Genomic DNA, 10,934 nt, shown 5'->3' on the forward strand with positions numbered 1-10,934 from the left:
TTCCCAGAGTTTGTGGAAATGGAAACACTTTTATACACCAGAACAAATTGGGCACTGAGCTCCCAATTTACTTGACTGAGACTGAACAAAAGGCATTTGAGGCTTTAAAACTACTGACTTGGCTCTGACCCTATCACTTCCAGACATCTCAAAACCTTTTCATCTGTTTGTTCATGGAACAAAATACAAAAGTGGTTTTAATCCAAATTTTGGGGCCATAGAAAAGCCATATGACATACTTGTTAAAACAATTGGACCTTTATCCATAGGATGAACCTCTTGTCTACGAGGTGTTGTAGGAACTATTAGTCTAATAAAAAAACAAAACAAAACAGGTTAACCCTGGGTTTTATACTCATAGAATCCAACAACATCAAAGCCCTTCTCTGGAGCACCAGAATGCTTGTTGTCTAATGTGTTTGTGATCCAGTACCAGCCCCTAATATTGGACCACCCTTCTATCCAATTTGAGAAACCCATGGCCATCAATCTTGCTACTGTCTTGCCTGATGAGAACTGCAAGTTGCCCATTTATGGCTGTCTCAAGATGACATTTCCCTCAAAGATCTTGACACATTGCTCTATGTGAGTGGAAGCAGCTTCATTAAAGATGAAGCCAGGTGTGTAGGGCCTTCAATAGTTACTTTAACTGGAATGATAAGGCCCAAGTCTTAGGGCCAGGTACCTCAGCTCAGATAACAAAGCTGATCAATCTGACTCGACTCTAAGACGGGGAAAAGGAAAGTCTTCTACCATACAGACAGACCCTACACCCTTGCTACTGTGCAATTCCATGAGGGCTTCTCAATGCTGGGGGAAAGAACATTAAAGCAAAGAGAAAAATTTGGCCCTTCTGAGGCTTTCCTTCAAAGGTGCTAGGCTCCACTGCCAAGGGCATCAAAATAAAAAATTCTGGCTATGGAAAACTTGTGTAAGATTCCATGCTCTTCAAGGGGCACTTGGGATAGATTTACTCTCTAGAATAAACTTCCACCTCTTCTTGGTCCTCAGACCTTTCGATCCCAACAATGTTCTCTTACCCATAGCAAAGCCCTGAACAACTCTCTTCTCTAAGGAAACTACTTCACCTAACACACCTGGAGCCACAGTTGGCACTAGGGCCTCTAAGTTTACATGCTTCTGTAACCAAACCTCACCTCAATGACACAGTGACTGGGTAAATAAAGGTCCCCTCAGGTAGATGGAGGTTCCCACGTACAAGCCTCATCAATCCAAATCTTTCAATGTATACCTACAGGATTTTCTTCTTACTCAACTTTAGCTTTTGCCTATATATGTGTTTCAGTATCCTGCCAGACACAGATGTTTCCTATAGCCACAACAGCACCAAATCAGCTACAGGTGTTCAACTCTGACCTCAAGGACTTTCAACACGATGCAGGTGTTCAGCTCTGACCTCACAGACTTCCAACAAGCTGGACCTGCACCTTCCCTCCCAGCCATTGGTGTTCTCACAGACCTGGGAAAGCATCAAAGCAGCCTATTCTTCCTGGACTTGGCCAACATTTCAGCCTTTTGACCTCCCTATAGCACCCCCAGTGTCAGCAGGAAGTATCCAGAAGTATCCGTTATTCACTTGTTGTTAACAAAATGCTGAAGTGGTGTGCTTCAGGACCAGGACAATCAGCTCCAGATTCTCCCAGCGTTCCCCAGTTCCTACCTGCTGCCTTGCATGGCTGGCAACTCTCTCTATTGACAACCCTCTACCCTAAATTTTCCAGGGCAGAGGCTTCCCTTATTCTTGGCCTTGCAACCTGACCATTTTGTTGCTATAATTCTTCTCTCTCTCAACCTCTTGCATGACAACCAAGAGCTGCTTTCAATGAGCCTAAATTTATATACTTTAACTTACCTTATAAAAGGCAGCCCAAGCTCCCTATTTTTAATTATAGAAAAAGGGAGGAATGTTGGGATCAGTAAGCAGGCACCTCTACGGCCAGCCCCAAGGGACCTGACAAACCGGTTATCAGGCATTTGTGAAGACACCCAGACCACCTGCTGATCACCTGGACTTACCTGCGCATGCCCTGGGTCACCCTGGGTCACCTTCTGGAGCCCCCTCTCTTTCTCTCTCTCCCCTCTCTCTCTCTTTCTCTCTCCAAGCCCAGCCCCCTTCCCCTAATAAACCTCCCACGTGAAACCGATCTCGTGGTGTGATTTGTGAACCCACGTGTAACCTTCACAGGCGCACAGGCGCATGATTCCCAACATTCGTATGTTTCCTAACAGTTAGGGTCTCTGTCACATTAAACTTTTTCATTAAGCATTTAAATGTGCTATTTTGCAGATTTTCTGACAGATTTGAAGACAATGGCCTATTAAGTATAGCTGAGCCAAACGAACTTTGATTGGCTTAACCTTGAAAACATAAAACAAGAGACTAGGGAAAACTTAATTTTTTTTTGTATGACTGTAAATATATTTCTAAACTAGTATCAAAGGAAAACTTTCAATTATTGACACAGTTCATAGACTGGCGAGCCTCCTGATCCCATCACACTGCATCATTACAGGCTGAACAGCAAAAGCTTAAAGGTCATGACAAAGCCATGGCTCTAACCTCTGTATCCCCAAACCAACATGGCCATCAGCCACATGTTTTAAGCAGGCCACATCTGGAAATTTAAAAGTGAACCAGTGGTGCCTGTCGCTGTCCCATCCATCATGACCTTGCAATGGTGCTTGGTAGAATCAGGGATGGAGTAGGGGGACCTGGAGCCAGTGTGCAGACACAGCCTCAGAAGTGGTAGAAGGGGAGCAGTGAAAGCAGGCTTCCCCAAATCCTGGACAGATAGTGTGATAAGCCTGGGGATCAATTTTAGACCCAGAAGCACCCATTTTCCCAGCCTTTGCCAGAATCCCAAGATTATGGAAGTGGCATCCCAACTCAGTAATTTGGAATCAGCAGCTTTGTGAGGTTAATCTACAAACTGACATCTCTGAAAAGGGAGATTTACCTCGGAACAAAGGATTCTGGGGACTGTAGTTCTGACTAGACTGAGACTCCCATATGGGAAGTTGCAGTATTGCAGTGGGAAACACCGCCTGCTCTTTTCTGCCACCATAATGAGAATCTAGGCATATATTCAAGTCATGGGGTAGCCCTTAGGTAGCTCGAAAGTAGACATGAAGACAGACAACTCTCATCAGGGACAGCAGTTTGGTCATTTGGAGATGAGCATCATTAGAAATTATGGTGAATAGAAGACTGTTTTGCTGTTGTGACTTCATGGAGTTCCCTATTCCATGTGCACCCCTGTGCAGGCAATTCCCACCTAAAAGGTCTCGGACCCTTTCTTGTCTCTATTTCTTATCTGCAGTGTTAAGGGTTGGAAAAGGTGAGCATCATGAACTTGATGATTGTATCATAACTTGAATCATTTGGGAAGTTTTGAGATACAGATGCTCTTAAAGTTGCTTGGTCCTTTTACAGCCCTGGCTTCTCTGGACTTTTCCCCTCCAGCAGAGGAAGCCATGGAGGACTGACAAGCTCTTCTTCTAAACCCTTGGCCCATGTAGATCCCTCTTTCTCTTCTTTAGAACACTAAATTAATGTAATCTTATTGGGCATAGGGATGCACACCTTTAATTTTGGTACGTGGCAGGCAGTGACAGGTGACTCTCTGTGAATTCAAGGCCAGCCTGGTCTATAGTGAGTTCCAGGGTGGCCAGAACTACATATTGAGACCCTCCCTGTTTTGAAACAAATGAACAAGAATAAAATTCATGTGACCACTTAAAATTTAATATGTACATATTTTACAATGCTGGGTGTTAGGTCAAGAGCCTCACACATGCTAGTCCATCTTTCTTCCTCTGCATTAGTGAAGGCCTTTTTATTGATATGACCAGTACCTGAGAGAAACAGTTCAAAGGAAGGAAAGGTTTGTTTTGGCTCATGTTTCAAGAGGTCAGCTAGTTCCATTGATGTGTGCCAGAGGGAGATAGAAATACCATCCTAGAATCTACTTACCTCATTGCCAGAACACTCTGGCAAAGTTGAACAGTACCTGAGTGAGGAGTGAGGATTGAAAGAAATAAAGGAAGACACGAGGGATCAGCTCTAGAGGACTGTCAATAAATACTGCAGCCCCGAGTTTATACAACACCTCCTTTTTATAGGCAAAGCAAAACAAGTCAGATCAATACAAGCAAGAGGTACATGGAACAGCCGAACTTGTTTTCTGAAACCGCTTCCCCATAGCAGATATGGTCCAAGGTCACACAAACAAGTTAAAGGAACTTGGCAAAACATCCTGCTTATCTTTGTTTCAAGGTAAAAGCCAGGGTGAAAGCATGTTTTTTACTGAATACTCAATAACAAAGCAGTTTGCCAAGCAAGCAGATCTCCACACATCATGACAACCAGAGAGAAGAAAACGGGAAGAAGGAGAGACAGGACATATTATCCAACCTGCCCCACCTTCCAATAATTCTATTACATTATATATCTCTCAATAGTTTAGTTCATTAAATGAGATCAGAGATTTCATGAGCCAAGTAGATTGGATATACCAATGAGGCACTAACCCCTCAACACATAAGACTTTGGAGACAGGGATGGTGGAGGACAACCACTGAGCTATAACTCTAGTCATCATGCTCATGCTTTCTGTGATTTTTTTTTCCCTAAGACAACCCTGTGGCTAGCCCTGCTCCTCATTTACACTCACCATGATGAAAAATGATGATGAGCAGACACGTTTTCTTTTGCTCCTCTATTCTCCCACCTGGGCTCAACTGTCCATCACATATTCATGGGACCTGCTGTCTCTCAGGAGCATTTAATAGAAAGAGAACCTCCCTGAGGGAAATATTTGATCCTCCATTATTATAGAAATGATATGGTGAAACAGAGATGTTCTATCAGACACTGCAGGTTGATGGGGTAGAATTTAGTGCTGAATGTTTCTTTCCCAGATGACTCAAACAGTGCCTTCCACATCAGCCTCAGGCAGAGGTAAGATCCTCCCATGCGTTGAGAAACTTCTAGTTCTACCTTTTTTTCTTTCCTTTTCTCTTTTCTTTCCCTGTCTTTTTTTTCTTTCTTGAAAACATGGAGTCCTATTGTTGTCAAGGTTGGCTTCAGACTCCCAGGCTCAACTCTTCTGCCTAGTATTCTCGAGTAGCTAGGACAATGGACATATGTCACTGTGTCCAGATCCATACATCAGAGACCTAACAAAGGGATTAGGTTTCAACAGATCATCCTGTAGATTCAATAAATAGAGCTAGATCGTATGATTAGTTGGTCAGTAAGTATATCTACCACGGGTATTGTTTATGATGATATCTTGCACAAAATAACTTGAATGTTTATTTTTTATACAATGTCAATATAACCCTGTTTTTTGAGGTTGAGATGTGACGACTAAAGAAACTCCTTTTTATGCTAGACATCCATATTCATACCGTTTATCATTTACCTCTGACTCTAGTCCCTGGAAGATAAATCAGGAACACTGACTCAGTGACCCCAACCTAAAAATGCAGTGCTGTAACTGTCTACTTGTTAGTCTAATTATGACTCAATGTGGGTTTTTTTTGTTTGTTTTTTAATTTGCTTCCACAGACACCAAAGTTTAAGTCACCTTAACTAGTTAACTTGGCAGAACAGACCAGTTTTGCTTGCTTGCATAGATATTGAAGGTCTTCTTGTTTTGCCCTTTAAATGCCCTTACCTATACCCCTCCTTCATAACATGACTGAGATTAGGACTTAAGGTTGTTGTCCTGCTAGCAGCTAACCAAATAAATATTTTAATTATAATTGGGTGGAGTCTATTGCCATTTCCCAGAAGTCACAAACTCAATAACAGAGATTTTAGAATATTTTTTGTAGGAAAAAAAGTTTCTATAGAAATTAAGTTCTGTTTGGGATGAAATTATGATGGAATTGACACATATTCAAAAACATGATTTGTAGGTGTGTGATATAGGCAGTATCACATATGTAGTTGTGATGCTTTATTGGTCTGAGAAAATGAGATTGTTTCTTCACTCCCAGGGCATTGGATTATTGTATTATCTCAGGGCATATCTAAGTTTGTTTGTATCAGTAGTATTTTTTAAATCCTCACAGGTGGCCAGCAGGTACATAGGTACTTGCTGCCAAGGCCTGAGACTCTGAGTTCAATTTTTGAAAGGCGTCCTCTGATTTCCACAGGTGCACCATGTATTTGCATATGCATGTGCACACACACACACACACACACACACACACACTTGCACACACCTTATGACAATAGGTGTTAGAAAGTCATAGATGCCGTCTCCTTTAGGAATAGTGATGTTCTTGTTTTTCCATACATGTTTTAGGCTGGACCCCAGATTTTTTCTTGTTATGTTACCTACTCCTTGCAAAGGAATTTTAATTCTAAAAATGTATTAAAATTTTATTTGAAAAACAGATTTGTTGTTTCAGGTGTTCTTGGCATTCAGAGATGTAGCCATTGACCTCTCTCAGGAGGAGTGGAAGCATCTAGACCCTGCACAAAAGAACTTGTACAGAGATGTGACATTGGAGACCTACAACAACCTTGTCTCCCAGTGTGAGATACCTAGTCTTGTAATTGAGGATGTTTCTGTCATAGAATCTTTCTCCGCTGTCAATTTCCAGATGGTTGTTTTAAGAATCCAGTTGAAATTTTGCTTGTATTTCTAACAAAAGTGTTCGAGCATTGTTGGGGTGGAAATGGCACCTATGTTATCTACCACCATCTTCCCCAGCCTTCAATGATATTTACTCATACCCTTCATAATAGTGTTTATCTTTTAGGAATGTTCATAGATGTTTTTCCTGAATGTATAATTGTAACCATATATGCACAGTGCTTATAGAATCCAGAAGCAGCCACTGGAAAGCCTGGGAAAGGAGTTATAGATAATTGTGAGCTATCATGTGGGTGCTGGGAATGAAACTCAAGTCCTCTGGAAGAGCAGCCAGTGCTCTCAACCACTGTGTCATTTGTCCTGCCACTTGCTTGTTTTTTGAAACATCATTAGCTTAGTGGCAGAGCAACTGCCTAAATTGAGTTGTGTGACATTTTCGAAGAAACTACATTTTATCTAATTAATACACTTCAAATTTCTTCAGTGGCTCCATGACTTGCTAAAATATGTATTCTAGTTTTATCAGGTTGTCAAAACAGCCTCTCTAAATTGTTTAGTGGAATAATGCTGTTCTAATTTTATTCCTATTGCTGTGGTAAAGACCATGACAAAACGCAACTTGAGGCGAAAGGGGTTTGTTTGTCCAACATCTAGGAAAGCCATGGCAAAAGCTGAAGCAGAGGCATGGAGGGGTGCTGCTCACTAGCTTGCTCTTCATGGTTTTTCACTCTGCTTTCTTAGACGTTCTTGGACCACCTGTCCAGGGGTTGCTCAACTCACGGTGGGCCCATTCCCATCAGTCATCAATCAAGAAAATGCCATCCAGACTTGCCTACAGGCCACTCTGATGGAGAAAATTCCTCAACGACAGTGCCTCTTCTCAGATGACTTCAGTTTATACCCAGTTGACAAAAACACTGACAGGCATAAGTGGGTCAACTGTTTTCATTTAACATTAAGTAAAAACATACTGTCTTACAAGAGGCAAGTGCTCCTGAAAGTGCTCTGTGGTTAAGCATTGTAGTTTATGGATTTTACAATTTGTACAACAGAAGGAAACAAAAGAGATAAAATTAAAAATAGATAAATAGAAGTATCCTTATTTGTAGATGGATATGATTCTATACATGAGACACTAAGGACTCTACCAAAAATCCTTAGAAATGAATACTTTCAGCGAAGTGTCAAGATACAAAATTAACACACGAGAATCAGTAGCCTTTCTAAATACCAATGACCAATATGCTGATAAATAATCCAATTTATAATTACATCAAAAATATACCTGGACGTGGCAGAGCACATTTTTTGGGAAGCAGAGATCATGAGTTCTAGGCCATCTTGGTTTATATTGTGAGTTTCAGGCTAGCCCAGGGTACACACTGAGATCTACCTATCTCAAAGAAAACAAAACAACACTGAGTATCTATAACTAAGGAAAGGAGAGACCTTTACAACTGAAACCAGTAAAGCACGGGTTTGAAAACACTAGATGATGGGAAGATTGCCCATGCTCATGGACTAAAAGAATAAATATAATAAATATAGTGAAAATGTCTACACTACCAAAAGAGACCTACAAATTTACTCAATTTCAATTAAACATTATGCACTGCAATAGAAAAAAAATCTTTAAATTTATATAGAAGCACAATATGGTCAAGATACCTAAAGAATTCCTGATCAAAAATAATAGTGCTGGAAGTAATACCACATCTGATATCAGGTTATACTACTTTGAAACGGTCACAAAAGCCATGTATTGGTACCAAACCATACACATAGATCAATAACCCAGAATACAAGATCCAGAAATAAACCCATGTTACAGCCAACTGCAACATTTTTTACCAGAATGCTAGAAATGCATATTTGTACAGGATAGCCATTTTCACAGGCAGCTAAACATGTGGCAGAGTGAAACTCTTCTCCATCTCTCAGTGTATGAAATGGGGCATTAGAAAACTGACATTCTGGATAGTAAAGAAAACAGTTATTGGGGAAAAAAGAAACAGTCTACATAATAAAAGGAATATCCTTGCTAACTATACATCTGACAGAGGATTAATATCTAAAATACAAAGAGAACTCAAAAAAAACTGAACAAGAAATCAATGAACCTATTCAAGAAATGGGATAATGAAGTGAAAAGATAGTTTTGAAAAGTGAAATATAAATGACCAATAATCATGGAAAAAAAAAAAACCAGCTTCTCTAACTGTAGCTGGTCTTTGCTGCTTTGTGGGCTCTTGTTTTTCCCACATTGTATTTCCCCTCTTTTCTTTCCCTATACCTATATAAATGAGAAAGAGTAGAGGGAGAGGGAGAGAGATACAGGTCCCTGAATCTAATTCATTACTTTTGATTCGTCTTTAAGTATGACTACTAACACATCACAATGAACCCCCCCTAAATAACAACCACTAGCTCTGTCTCTTGGGGCCCTAGAATTTATATACCCTTTGAAAAATTTCCAGAATTTCAAATGTCACACAATCACAGAAAGTATCTGCAGCTGGCAAAACCATGCCTCTGCTAGAGCACAAGGCACATTATAGTCACCTGCTGTGGTCAGTCTGAAGCAACTCCATATCCCACACCTGGGATCAAAACAAGACTATGTTCTTACAATACTTCTGTGTTGTTTTTTTTTTAAAGAAACTAAAATTCCAAAATTGCCACTACACTTTCCCCCTTCTGTTTTAAGCCATTGACTGTACTGTGTGTAGTGGGAAATGATAAACAGACATTTTCATTGAAATAAGCACTTTTTGGGTCAAGTGGCCAAGATTTTCAAGAGACCTCACCTAGTCAATTCTAATCTGAACTAGTCTGAATGGCATCCACATTCATTTCCTGTGGCTATATAATCAAATCAGCATTTCCAACATAAAAATTTGCTGGTCTCCACTTGGATGTTAACACATCCTTATAGTATATGGGTTGATCTAATGCTACAGTTTTTTCCTATAACCCACTGTCTCTCAGCGGCTGTTGCTCCTTTGTCATTAACAGTAAGAAGATTTACCGTTAGCAGAGCACTATTGCCTCTATCTCTGAGGTTTGATATTTTTACCACACCGTTGTGAAAGTCCTTGTCCTTAAATTTATGGGTATGTCAGCCATATGAGGCTTTAACTTCCCTATTGTACTTTCCAGTGTCACACATTTAACACCTCACAAACTTTGTTTTACCTGAGATAACTTTCCAATCCCTAGAAACTCAGTAAAGTGTTTGAAGTGGTCATTCTGAATTACAAGATTTTTGTGAAATGATAGTTACATCAGCTCCTCTATCCAACAAACCCTCAATCTCAATGCCACTGACTTACAATTTTAATTTTGGCTCTGATCATTAACAACGATTTGCCAGAACACACATTTTCCAGTACTTCCAAACACTCCTGTTCTTTCTAGTGGAGCAGCTCTGCCTTTGATGTAGTGAAACAGTAGCAGCTGAGCAAGCCTGTCATCTGTGTTAAATTGCATCTCTCTTTTTATGCAGGACATAATTTTAATTTCTCCTTTGAAATCTTCATCTAAAATTTCTGGAGACAGAGTGAGTCCTTGGGAAGTCAATCCACTCTTTCCTGAGGTCATCCCTCGTGTCCCTGTGGGCAAAGGACCATAAACTGCAGTAGTGATTTTATAACACTGGGTTTAAGGGGATAGAGCAAATGTTTCTCTATGGCCAAGTCTGGAGCAGCACTGGCTGCCATAGCATGCTTAGATCTGCAATTCTCAGTTGAGGTTTTTCATTTTGCATGTTACTCCTTGGCTGACAGAGGCAAATGGCTTGTACATTTTGCTGAAGGGCATCAAGCTCGAGACTGAAGTCCAAATTAGTTGCAGAAATATCTAACACTTAGTCTAGTCTGACCAAGTCCTGCAAAAGACCCGGGGCAACCTGTTCCCTGTATTGGGAGCGAGGCACACCCTCCCTCTTACCCCAACCCACTGTCTGGCATGGTTTCTTGCCTGGTGATCAAGTCAGGGTTAAAGAGCATCGAGAAGACTCTGACCCCCTTCTGGAAGGAATCTTCTACCACAGTGCTGCCCACTCTGGTGGCTGCCAAGGTTGATGGAATTCTCTTTTAGATTCATCATTCCCACTTAAGGCAGTTCCCGAGAATGAAGACTCCTTAAAGACAGACTGATGGACTGACTATTCAGGAAGACCCTACTTGCCTGCTAAAGTAAAAACTGGCCAGATCTTGATTCTTTTCTGTTGGGTTTCCACATCCTTGTCTGGCCCAAGGTTTATGACCGGGAATTACTGAACACTGAGATGGGGTTCATCAC

Source organism: Meriones unguiculatus, chromosome 14 (assembly GCF_030254825.1).
Source record: "Meriones unguiculatus strain TT.TT164.6M chromosome 14, Bangor_MerUng_6.1, whole genome shotgun sequence".
In the NCBI taxonomy this organism is placed as follows: Eukaryota; Metazoa; Chordata; class Mammalia; order Rodentia; family Muridae; genus Meriones; species Meriones unguiculatus.